At 46.9% G+C, this 12,247-nt stretch overlaps 1 long non-coding RNA gene across 2 annotated transcripts in view; it reads right to left on the bottom strand.

The window, feature by feature from the left end:
- Nucleotides 1–12,247, bottom strand: part of LOC113624000 (uncharacterized) — a 342,352-nt gene that overhangs the window by 18,218 nt on the left and 311,887 nt on the right. The window contains exons 8-9 of one of the 2 annotated variants that reach the window (XR_003434160.1): nucleotides 7,184–7,316; nucleotides 3,973–4,119 (exon numbers count right to left, since the gene is read on the bottom strand). The exons of the other annotated variant lie outside the window; for it this stretch is intronic. This is a non-coding gene — a long non-coding RNA (uncharacterized LOC113624000). The remainder of the gene's footprint in view (nucleotides 1–3,972; nucleotides 4,120–7,183; nucleotides 7,317–12,247) is intronic. 2 annotated transcript variants of the gene reach the window in all.

Here is a 12,247-nt window from a genome sequence, read left to right as displayed (position 1 = left end):
GGGCACATAGCTGGCCACAGCTTTGAGTGCGTGTTTAGAGAAACTAATGCACATTTAGAGAAACTTCCACTAATAATGGTAGCTGACATTGTTTGCACTGGCATTATGTGTCAGACACGGTAAGCACTTGGCAAACACTGACTCATTTAGTCCTTGCGATAATCTTTTGAGTTTGGCATTATTAACCCCCCATGCAAATAAGGGACCTGAAGCTCAGAGAAATTAAGTAATCTGCCCAAGGTCACACAGCTTGGGACTATATTCAAACTCAGAACTGTCTCTGGTCCCCACAGATGCTGGCCTGAGGTCCCCTGGAGTGGAAGCATGTTCTCCCCTGTAAGTGTACAAAAAGAGGGAAGTGGTTCCGGCCAGATGTGGAAAAGACCCACAGAGATTTGAGTGCTCGACAGACACATCCACGAGGCAGGCAGGAGGATCCACAGTTGTCAGGATCTAAAGCTTCCAGAGATTGGGTTCCTAAGCCCACAACATCCTCTGTAAGGAGGGGAAGGCAGGTACCGGACACTACGAGGCTTCTCCTGGAAGAAGAAAGGAGCCTAAGGCAGGTCCTAGGAAGGTGGTGGAAGGGTCAAGGATCAACGCCCCCTTAGGTTCTTGGCATCTCTCTTGGGTTCATCTGGGCTTCTCCCTGAAACTCAGGGCCTGCTGCATGCAGGAAGCTTCAGAATCAGTTTCAGACTGGGGCTGGATCTGGGGCAGGAAGCAGAGGGATAGATAGAAAGCTTGTCGCTGTGAAGGTCAGGGCACAAATGAACACAGACAAGAAGCACAGGCACAGAACTGCCAAGTGATATACCTGCTGTCACAGCACAAGCCTTAAGTGGGATACACTAAAACATCATAGACTGGTCTGCCTGTGGAGGTATGCTTCTCCCCAAAGAGCCCCTTCAGCCTGCTGCTACTTCCTTGTGGAAAATTAAGAGAGGCGCTTGTCATCACCGAAGGAAAGGAAAGTAGCCTCCTCATTTCATCACAAAAACTCCTGCAAGTCTATGGCAAATGGCCTCAGTTCCTTCCTTCCACCTGATTTATACCGAAGCCATTGTTCACCCGGACGGTGCTCAATATATCACCAGAATGAACACTGTGCATCTTGGTATTTCACCCTCCAAAGCCTCATAGAAAAATGAATGCTAATGAAGAGGTCTTCCATGTTTTCCTAAGAAGGCCATAACCTCTGATAATACAGAGAGCTTCAGCAGATCAATAAAGGCAATAAATCAATGCAATTTATTAAATGCAACAAGCACCTTCCCAGGCAAGTGCTCAGGAAGAGTCCAGAGCAGCATGTCCCCAGCACTCAGAATGGGAAAAGGTTCTGGTAGCTACGGAGTATGAACAAAGTTTCAATAAATGCCTCAAGAGACAGTTAAAGCCAGGCACAGTGACGCTCAAAATCACCTCATCACAATCTCTAGCAGAGCTCTCCCTGTGAGGTCCTCATCTGTGCTCTTTAGACAGAATCCAATTTACCATCCTTTCTACAGCAACACCCAGATCAGCTCCTGGGACAGAGCTAGAAAATGTTCAAGTGAACAAGGGCAAGTTTCACTGTGCAAAAGGAAAGCATGAGTGAGGCAAGATCAAACACAGTGGGTCTCAACAACACGGGAATTGATCTTTGAATCTGCCCATTGTCTCCCCGGAGAGAGAGCAGAGAATGGTCCCCCATCCATGGTATGTAAGGCATCCCAAAGGAGAGCCCACATCCCAAGCCTGGTCCTCACATGTAGACAGAGCTGGTTTAACAATTCATCAGAGCAGGCAGACCACTAGTGTCTGCTTCCTCTGCAAGCAAGAGTTCCTAAAACAGCCCCTGCACTGATGAAGATGAGATCACACTTCTCCCCGGCAAGGGCAAGGTTGGGACTGCCATTTCCTCACCTCAGCTCCAGTTCTGTTCTTATCTCTCTACCTTCAGGCCACTGAGGAGAGAAAGGCCATGGCAGGGTTGCTGTGGGATCATGGTCCAGGCTGTAGACACCCTGGCCCTGGCCTAAGGATGGGCTCCTCCATGGGCAGCGAGCTTTTGTGAAAACACTGACTGTCCACGTCATCCATCCTTCCACCCATCCATCCATCCATTCATCCATCCATCTACCAGCACATCCATCCATCCATCCACCCCCAAATGTTTACTGAGGACCCCACTACATTCAAGTCTCTGTAGGGATGCAGAGGGTCTCTCAAGGATCCAGAGTGTACAACAGATGATAAAATAGCCTGCTGACCAGTGACATGACAGAAGAAATATGAGTTCTGGAAGCAACTACACCTGGTCCTCATGTCAGCTGTGTCTTTGGGTAAATTATGAAACCTCTCAGTGCCTCTAATGCCAAACCTAGAAAACAGGGATAATAACGGTACCTACCAAAGAGGTTCTTTTATCTCATTTAATAATGAGATAATGGAGTTTTCCTAAAGGATGATAAGGCATGCCATCAGGAGTAGAGGAAATTTTAGTTGGAGCAGGGGCAAACTTTTATCTAATATACATATATCTTTCAGTAAAAAGTAATATCAAACTCAATTTCACAAATATTACTACTTAAGATAAATCTAAAATTTAAACTAAGTTTACACAGAGTGTGAAAGGTATTTGTAATACATGTTACCAACAAAGGGTTTGTATCCAGAATATATAAAGAATTTCTACAAATCAATAAAAAGATCACAAAATAATGAAATAGTACAACCACTGGAAAGCCTATTTGACACTGCCTCCTACAGCTGGATGTCACATCTCATAACCCAGCAATTACACTCCTAAATATACGGTCAGCATACATGTGCTTTAATAAGTATGTATAAAAATATTAATACTGCCATTATTTATAATAGCCAGAAACTGGAAACAACACAAAGGTCCATAAACCACAGAATAAATAAATAAATATTAACAGCAGAATACATAATGGTGCTGTATTCGTGCAATGGGATACTACACAGCAAGGAAAATAAATGAACCCCAGCTATATATAACCACAGAGCTATGCTTTCAAACATGAAACTGAATTATATAAATCAGACATACATAAAAACATACACACTGATCCCATATGTATAATGCGCAAACTAAATGACAGTGTGAGAGTCAGAATAGGGGTACCTCTGGAGAAGCTGTAGGGGAGCATGAGAAGGGTGTCCAAGGCCCTTACCCTGGTCTGTTTCTTGACATTTCATGATAATTTATTGATTTACGCATCTATGATTTGTGCACTTTTCAGTATGTTATATTCATACCTTTTTAAGTTTACAAAGTCTTTAAATATTAAGTAAATCCATGGGTGTGTGATTATAGCAACACTGTGAAGATAATAATCCCTAAAGATGGGAAAATGCTCAGGTGATAGAATTCACTAACCTTCACAAGATACAGATCCTATTCTGTACACTTTACGTAAATCGTCTCACTTAGCTGTCACAACGATCCTAGGAGGTAGGTAATATTATTAGCCCCCATTTTACAGGTGGGGCATCTAAGGCACAGGAAAGGTAAGCTACTTGCTTATGGTCACCCCACTAGCTAGCAGCAAAGCTAAGATTCAAAGCCAGGCACTGAATGATGGTCATGCTCTTAACAATCACCCCATGCTGCCCTCATGAAAAGGACCAACACAATAACTGACACGTAGCCACGCTCATTCTGTATTGACTCTTATTATTAAAAGTAATAGTCTTTCCTCTTGATTCCCTGTAGTCTGCTCAGGGAACCTTCCCGTCATCCATCATTCCTCTCCCAATTTATTTCTATGTTAAGGTTTTGATACCCCTCCTTCCCCTGAAAATTTTGTGTCCATATTTCAAGAAGTCTAGTGAAACGCTGCCTACTTGGGGCCTAGGGGATATCAAAGACGCAACAGCACAGCCTTTTGAAACATAAAAGAAAATAGCCCGGCTGGTGTCCATGATATCTTAACCACGAGCGCACAAGGCGGGATTAGGCTTCACCTGATGATGGGGAGACCACCCAAAGGTTTCCAGCTGAAGGGCTGAGGTCTCGACGTGTGCTCTTCCTTGGGATCCTGCAGGAGCACGGGCGTTGACGGTGGCTGATCACAGGGAAAGCCTGTTGTGAACAGCAGGCCTCTTGACCTCCTAGAAGGAAGCCAGAGACGGACGATGCAAATGCATTCAGGATGAAGCAGGGGGAAGAAAATGGCTCGCAAATATTAGAAAAAGTAAGGAGATGCTCCTAGGGTCCCAGGGCTTGAGGATGTTGCCTGAAATAGACTCAAGATGAATCTGCTCTCAGGAAGCATCACCCTTTGAGAATGCGAGGACATCCACCTGGGAGAAGACCTGCCTCCCCTGAGCCCCTCCAGAGCAGGAAAGCCTGGCTAATTTGCCGTCTGAAGACTGCTCTTCTGGCTCTGAATATCTACACAATCCTTTTGGTGCTAAATTTATTTGTCATCATTGCAGCAGCCTGTTTAATTATAACTAATGGGTGTACTCATGCTAAGTGACATGCTGTCGGACATCCCCCTCCCCCAACTGGAAATGTCCACAAAGATGCTGGGCAAGGAGGCAACTATTCTCAGGGAGACCAAGCTCCTCTAGTTGAGGCCCCACTTGGATGGAGAAATTTCACCCAAGAAATCTCCCCCCAGGACACCTTCAGGCTGTAGGGCCGGGGCGTTCTATTGGTGAGCTGCCATTTCTGAAAGCTCGACGACAGAGGCAGAGCTCCCATCTCCCAGCCTCCTACAGAGGATGTGATTTCCTATGCACATTATTAATGAGCTTCATCCTCAAGTCACTCTGGCTGCATGTGGAGCTTAGAGGACTTGGGAGGACAACTGGGCAGGCAGGAGAGGCTTTAAAACGCAGCATGTCCCCAGCCTGTTTTAAAAAAACATAGCATCAAAGAGGAAATCAGAGAGTGGGGGGAGGGTGGGGGGCAGTAGCAAAAATGGGATGAAAGAGTAAAATGAGGAAAAGAAAATTTTTTAAAAAGTATTTTAGGGGCTTCCCTGGTGGCGCAGTGGTTGAGAGTCCGCCTGCCGATGCAGGGGACACGGGTTCGTGCCCCGGTCTGGGAGGATCCCACATGCCGTGAGCCATGGCCGCTGAACCTGCGCGTCCGGAGCCTGTGCTCCGCAACGGGAGAGGCCACAACAGTGAGAGGCCCGCGTACCACAAAAAAAAAAAAAAAAGTATTTTAAAAACGTTTTTAAAAGGAATATATATATATATATTCAGCTCCATTTCTGTTCTGCACTGTTCCTCCCAGCCTGGGGGCCAATCTCTTGCCCGGAAGCCTCTCCTGTGCTTCTCTGTCTGCTCAACCCCTGCAGGTCTTGCAGGGCTACCTGAGCCATTGCCAAACGTCCTCTGTTGACTTCCCCAGATCTCAGAGCACTTTTCCTCCTGGAAATTCCTTCCTAGTAGCCATTTGGCACTTCCTTCATTTAATTATCATCAAAACAAGTATGGATTCCTTGCTGTGAAGTATTTGTGGCAGACGCTAATCCCAGGTCTTTGATAAGGCAGTTTTCCCGGTGGGTAACTTGTCTTGTTCAAGAGGTTGAGATCCTGAGAACAGGAAGCGCGGCAGGTTCATGGCCACGAAGCCCAAGGCCTGGCACATGTTGGCCCCTCAGGGAATGCCTCTGGATGTGATCAGACTGGATTCAACATGATGCAGAGTGGCCTTGCTTGTTCTTTCCCAGTGACCCCTGACAGGATGCTGTCAATAGCATCACTGCCCATCTTCCCAGAGGGCAGCTGGGAGCAGAAGACCAGCCCCTAAAGAGAAAGGTTTTTGGATGCTAACCCAGCTTTTGCTCGTGAAAGGATAGAACCTCTAAGCCCCAAACATCATCCTACCCTCTTATGTCTCCTGTCTGGTGACTTGGCATCCAAAGAGCAAAGACAGTGATATTGATGGGAGTGGGCGGGGTGAGGGGAGGAGCTACGGATGGCTAAAGACAGCTGGTTGTTTTCAGAGAGGAATAAGCATTTATTAGTGAACAAGTAAGGACCACAAAAGACTCTGATGAATGCGGAGCTTTATGGGAAGATGGGAAGGAGGGAGAGGTAGAGACCTGGTTTCTGCCTTGTCCTCAGAGAGAAAAGACATGGAAGGTAGAGCAATGGAAGAATAATCAATTCCTGGTCTCAGTAGAAATGACAGAGTTACGCCAACCCCACTTCAGGGAAGAGTTTTGAAACCCAGTTCACACTTGTTCCCAAAGGAGCCTCTTCTCATACAGTCATGGACCAGCCCAGCTCCCTCAACATGCAGAAGCATTTTCAACTAAGCCCTATCCCTGGGACTTCCCTGGTTATAGACACATAAAAAAGGAAATCCTGTCATTTTTAAAGGTTCTCACAACCATGATTGTGATGCTTCACTTACTAAGATTTCACATTAGTAAATATAAAATCAACTTTCCATGATCAGAATATTTTCCAGAAGTTTCCGTGATGCATCAGTTACTCTTCAGGCTGCAATGAGAGGCAGGCTGAGTTAGCCATAACTTGGCCTGTAATTAAGGATGCTGACCCAGGCTCGCTAGGTGCTCCAACAGCAGAGGCTTCGGTCTCTGCTGCTCTTGAGTCAATCTGAGCTCCCGGGGCCCCTCCTGGCAGAAGAACAAGCTGGGAGATCTCCTTGATCAGAGTCAAGACAACACCATTGGCAACTTAATCACAAAGGAATGAAGTAAAATACAGATATAGCCTAAACGTTTCACCGTCTCCACAGACAGGCCAGGCTTTGAGATTCTGGATGATGAAAAACATTCTTTCCTATAAGCTCCCAGTGGTACCCGGATTTCCACAGTACTTGCTTCCCCACTTCGGGAGGGAGGGGGCAGCTAGCCATGTCCCTATTGTAAGATGTGACACAACGGCAGTTTTCTGGCCAAGGCAGCACTGACTGGGAGACCTCAGACCTTGGCCCTCATTCCCTCCTCCATCACCGTATGGATCTGCGAGGGAAGCCTCCCCCCCATTGGAAGACACCTTGTTCCCAACCCCAAGACATAGTTACTTTCCCCAAGAGAAGACTTTGGCACACACTTCACTGCATCAGTGAGTGCATCAAAATGAGAGTCACCCCAGGGTACACCTGTTTTGAGTCAGGATCTCCAAGTTACATTCCACAAACATCAACTAAGGTTTTCCTTCCATAGGCTTAAGTCTAGATTCTTACATCCAACACCAATCTCCCTTTCCATTGATGAAAATCTTGATGTGTGCCCAGTACCATGTTGTGTGACAGAGAGGCTTGCCACTCTGGAGGGATATGACAGTGGCTTGGATCTGTCAACCTGTCCTCTTCTTTCCTGGAAAGGTTACAGTCAGGGTTAAATAACAAGTGATTATAAGGCAGCTTTCTCATTGAAACGAGAATTAATATTAATGCAATTATGTGTTGATGGCTTCGGTGTTCTGTTGACATGGATCAACATTTAAACACTATCACTTAACAAAAATAAAACCATCCTACAAAGACTTCAACAGTAATGACAAGAGGCAGAAATGCGCAAAGGACTCTACAGGGTACCATTTTTACAAGACTGTTCTAAGAATTAGAGGGGAAAAAACCCACAACTCTCCCAGTTAAAAAATCTTTGTTCCCGGGCTTCCCTGGTGGCGCAGTGGTTGAGAGTCCGCCTGCCGATGCAGGGGACATGGGTTCGTGCCCCGGTCCGGGAGGATCCCACATGCCGCGGAGCGGCTGGGCCTGTGAGCCATGGCCGCTGAGCCTGCGCGTCCGGAGCCTGTGCAACGGGAGAGGCCACAGCAGTGAGAGGCCCGCGTACCACAAAAAAAAAAAAAAAAAAAAAAAAAAAGTTTGTTCCCATAAAAAGTAAAAGTTGATTTATTTTTATGAAATACTACAGATATGCTCTTAAATTCACTGAATTCCTCAGCTACCTCATCCCAAATCAATGCTTTATGGAGCTTTTAGGGCCTTCAAAATACAGCACTGTAGCTAAAATTGGGCCATTCCCCAAGCAACAGGATTGCAAGCAGGATGTTAGAGGAAGAAAGCATTCTTTCAGAACATGGAAAACTGTTGTCCTTTTCTTGCAACCCAGATGGTGTGATCTGAGGGCGACCGAACAGCATAAGCCTCTCTGCTCAGAAACCCCTGTCCCCTCACTGTCTGACCTCACGCTTAGAATCTCTGTCAGTTCATTTTAAAAACAAACGGGCCACTCAAACCATAGAACTCTAGGGTAGAAGGGACCTCAGTGGCCATTCAGGTCCATCCACCCATGTCTCAGTGGGGAAAATGCAGGTCCAGAGACTCAGCCAGAATCATACAATTGGTCATCGATAGAACTTAGACCCAAGCCAAGGCCCCTGAATGGCCGGCCTGGTACCTTGTCCATTGCTCAGCGTTACAGAGTGAATTGTGCCCCACACATATAAAAGATATGTTGGCACCCTAACCTCCAGCACCTCAGCGTGTGACCTTATTTGGAGATGGGATCTTACAGAGGTAAGCGAGTTAACCTGAGGATATTAGGGTGGCCCTAATCCAATATGACTGCCGTCCTTATAAAGAGGGGAAATCTGGATGCAGAAATAGATGTGCAGAGAGGGAAGACGATGTGAGGAGACAGGGAGAAGCACCCTCTGCAAGGCAAGGGGGAAGATTTTGAATAGATCCTTCCTACACAGCCCTCGGGAAGAAGCAACTTGCCAAGACAATAAATTCCATTGCTTAAGCCTCCCAGCAGCCTTAGCAAACAAATATCACACCCTATATCCACTGTCTGGAGTGGACTGTGTGTCTGTGTAAATGTCTGTGTAGATATGCAGGCTTTATTTCACAGTTCAGGTGTCTCTAAACCTTGACTTCTTTAAAAGTCCAAAGATACAATTTCCCTAAAAGTATCTTTTACAAATGCTAGCCTCTAAAAGGCACACATTTGGTCAAAACCCAAGGCTAGGCCAACAACCCTAACAAGCAGATACTATTATTAACTCCATTTTCGGGATGAAGTCCCTTGGAGAGGTTGCAAAAACTGCCAAAGAACAACCACTGAGTAAGTGGCAGAGTGGATTTCAAACCCAACTCCATTTGGTTCCAGAGCACAAATTCCTGAGTAGTATACTGCACACAAGGTAGTGAGCTTCCCATCACCAGCAGTGTTCAAGCAGAAGGCGGAGGGCCACCAGTGAAAGATACTTTCTAAGGAATCCCTTCCCTTGAAGGAGAGGGGAAGTGAAGCGTTTTCTAAGGCCCCACCAGCCCTGAGCTGCCCTGAGTTTACAATCCTATAATTACGGCTGGTTTGAGGATTCAAGGGAAATTTCAAAGAGGAAGGAAGATGAGAATATGAATCAGAGTTACTATAGACAGAAAGGGAGTTAATGTTTTAATGTTGGCAGAGGAAGACTTCAGTAGACAGGAGGAAATTAGGAGGAATAGCAAGGAAGGTGTTAACAGGATTCGAGTTCTTGGGCTTTCCTGGTTAGACGATGCCCAAAGCTCCAGCCCCACCAACCTCTATGCTGAGTGTGGAATCACGTGAGCCTCTCAGTTCAGCCTCCATCCTGTGTGCAGCCTGATTAGACTCAAGTGCTCAAGTGAACCCTTGCAGATTTAAAAGTCACACAGTATTAAGGATGGATATAGAGCTGATGTTCTGAGCTCTTCATTTAGCATTTTTTTCCAGCCCTAAGTTAAACACATACACACACATAATGCTTCCACCATGCTACGAGCTAAATTCTGCTGGTGTCTGAGTGCCCACGTATCTTATATTATCCTTCATGTGAGCTACATGCACACGCAGTGGAGGGAGAGTAGGTCTCAGAGCCCTCAGTTCCCAGAGCAGCTCCCGAATTTATGCGGAGTCAGAATGACAGTCATTTGAAGGACGGCTTTCCGTCTCTGCCAGAGCTCAGGCACCAGACACGGGCTTCCTGATGCGGCAGCCGCAGAACATAAAACTTGCTCGTTTTCAAGCTAAGTTTTCATTTTCTCTGGTCGGTTTCAACAGGTTGCTGTGCAGAGGATCCACTCAGTACGTGACATTTTCTCAGCTTGCTTCAGAAGAGGAAAGGCAGACTTCCAAAACCCACCGAAAGGTTTTTCTAGGTCAGTAGGAGAAAAGAGTGGTTCAGAATCCTGGCACTGGCTCCCTGGAGAGGCTGGTGAGGGGCTGCTTACGGGGGGAGAGGATCGCCTTGGGGCTGCTTGGCATCAGCTAGGTGAGCTGGACCAGAAGAGAGACTCAAATCCCATACGCAAACGTGGGTGCCCCAGAGCGCAGGGGGTCGGCACCTCAGGAAAGGAGGCTCAAGCTTCACCTCTGCCCCCCGAAAGAGCAGACCCTGCTTACTTCTCCCACTTTCTAGAAAACGCTCAATGCAAACCTTAAATCTGTCAACCTTCATCAGTTTGTGAGACACATCTGTTCATTTCTGCCAAAGGAAATGGGAATTTCTAAGAGAGGGAAAATAAACAAAGCCACATGTAGAGTACCTTGAGTATCTTGCATCTTTAGAGGAGTGCTGCTGGTGACTTGGATTCTTAAGTGCTTGCTGCACCTCTTATGTAGATGCCAGCAAACACCCAGCTCCCCAGTCACAAAGGGCTCCTTCAGAGCATGGGACAGGGGATTTCCTTCTCTCCAGCAGCCAGGCGTTCAAAGCTCTCCTTTCGTACTTCCTTGAAAAAGCTATTTTCATCCTAGGTTTCTGGTATATTTTCCACCCCATCACCGCCACCTATCAAATGATATTTGATCACTGATTGCCTTTTAATGAGTCCATCGTGACTGCCTCTCATATTGTAAGCTGATGCAAATCCTCTTTGGAAGTAGCTGGTTATAAAAAGCACCATCACAAAGTGTTTAAGATAAAATGGGTGGAGGGACTCAGAATTGGAGGAAGAACCCTTCCAGTGATTATACAGGGCATTTTGGAGCAAGAAGAGAATATCTATGTCTCAGCCCTCCAGTGGGAACACTGAGGTCAAGAAAGCAAATGAGACTTGCCCAAAGTCACCCAGCTCATCAGTGGCCAAATGGACTGAAAGAGAAGGTGCCTGATGACGACACGGTGCTAATTCCATCACAGTCACTGATCAGTCACTGATTCGGATACGTGGGGTCCCGGCCACCTCTACAGATGCTGTTGCATCCACACCCTCTGCATGGACCGAGCCAGAGGAGTTGCTTTATTTCCCTTTTATCCTATTTGCTTTTTCTGCGGCCCTTGCTTAGACTGCAATGGAGTCTACTCTGCTTCTGAGGGTTACTATTTAGGGAGGGGGAATGGCATCCTCAGAGGTTGCGGGAGATGTGAGGCCATGGACCCACTGTGGCCTTGGCATTTTCCATGAAAACACGCAGGATGTAATTAGGCATCAAGAGGACACCCGGGTGCCTGGCAGCAACATGCAAAATACATTATTTTTCCCCAAACTCCCAAATATCTTGTGTCAAGTTTCTTTCCTCCCACTCTGCAAGCAACACTTTGGGAAAAGCACAGATTTCTCTTGAGAATTTGTTGTTCTGCTTGTTCTTGGCTTGAAGTGACAATTCCTTGAGTGAAGAGCCTGCGGCTGCCGTGGGAATAAGGAAACAGAGAGCGTGCACCTGCTGACGAAGAGCAAGGGCAATGAACCTTCAACGAACCGTGGCGAGTCCCTGCCTGATACCCTGCAAGGCTCCCCACCCGCACGCCCTCACAGGATCGAGTTCAAACACCTTACCTGGTCCACAGGGGCCTCCCTGGCCTGCCCCTGTTGACCTCTCCAGCCTCAGCCCATCGCATCACCCCCTCCCCTTCATCCCACAACCCAGAAACACTCAGCTGGTGTAGCTCCCCAAACACACGGAGCCTGGTCTTGACCCTGGACCTCTGCTCATGCAGCCCCTCCTGCCATTCCTCCAGCCTTCTGAGCTCTCCCTTCTCCCCACCCTGGGCCCTGAGGGGCCACTTCCTCTCTTACCCACGTGGCTTGATTTTTTCTTCTTGCAGTATAATATTATCCCAACTATTAGGAAGATCCATTTCATCCTAGAACTCTTCATCTTCCCCTCAAAGTTCAAGGGTCCCAGAAACTACCCAAAGGGTTGACTCTTCTCTATAGGTCATGCACGCTGGGGTCACCTCTGGTTTTCAGTGTCATGTCCTTTGTGGTCCCAGCAGGGAAGCTATCTAAATCCTGCTTCAGCCTCAGGGCTTTGAGCCACGGGTCCTCTTTTTCTACAACCACCGTGACCAGTAAAACACCTTTATTTCTCTG

Source organism: Aethalodelphis obliquidens, unplaced genomic scaffold (genome assembly GCF_003676395.1).
Source record: "Aethalodelphis obliquidens isolate GAN/ISIS:26980383/991018 unplaced genomic scaffold, ASM367639v1 scaffold12, whole genome shotgun sequence".
NCBI lineage: Eukaryota > Metazoa > Chordata > Mammalia > Artiodactyla > Delphinidae > Aethalodelphis > Aethalodelphis obliquidens.
The sequence above is the reverse complement of the archived record's forward strand: the minus strand, read 5'-3'. Positions and strand labels throughout refer to the sequence as shown.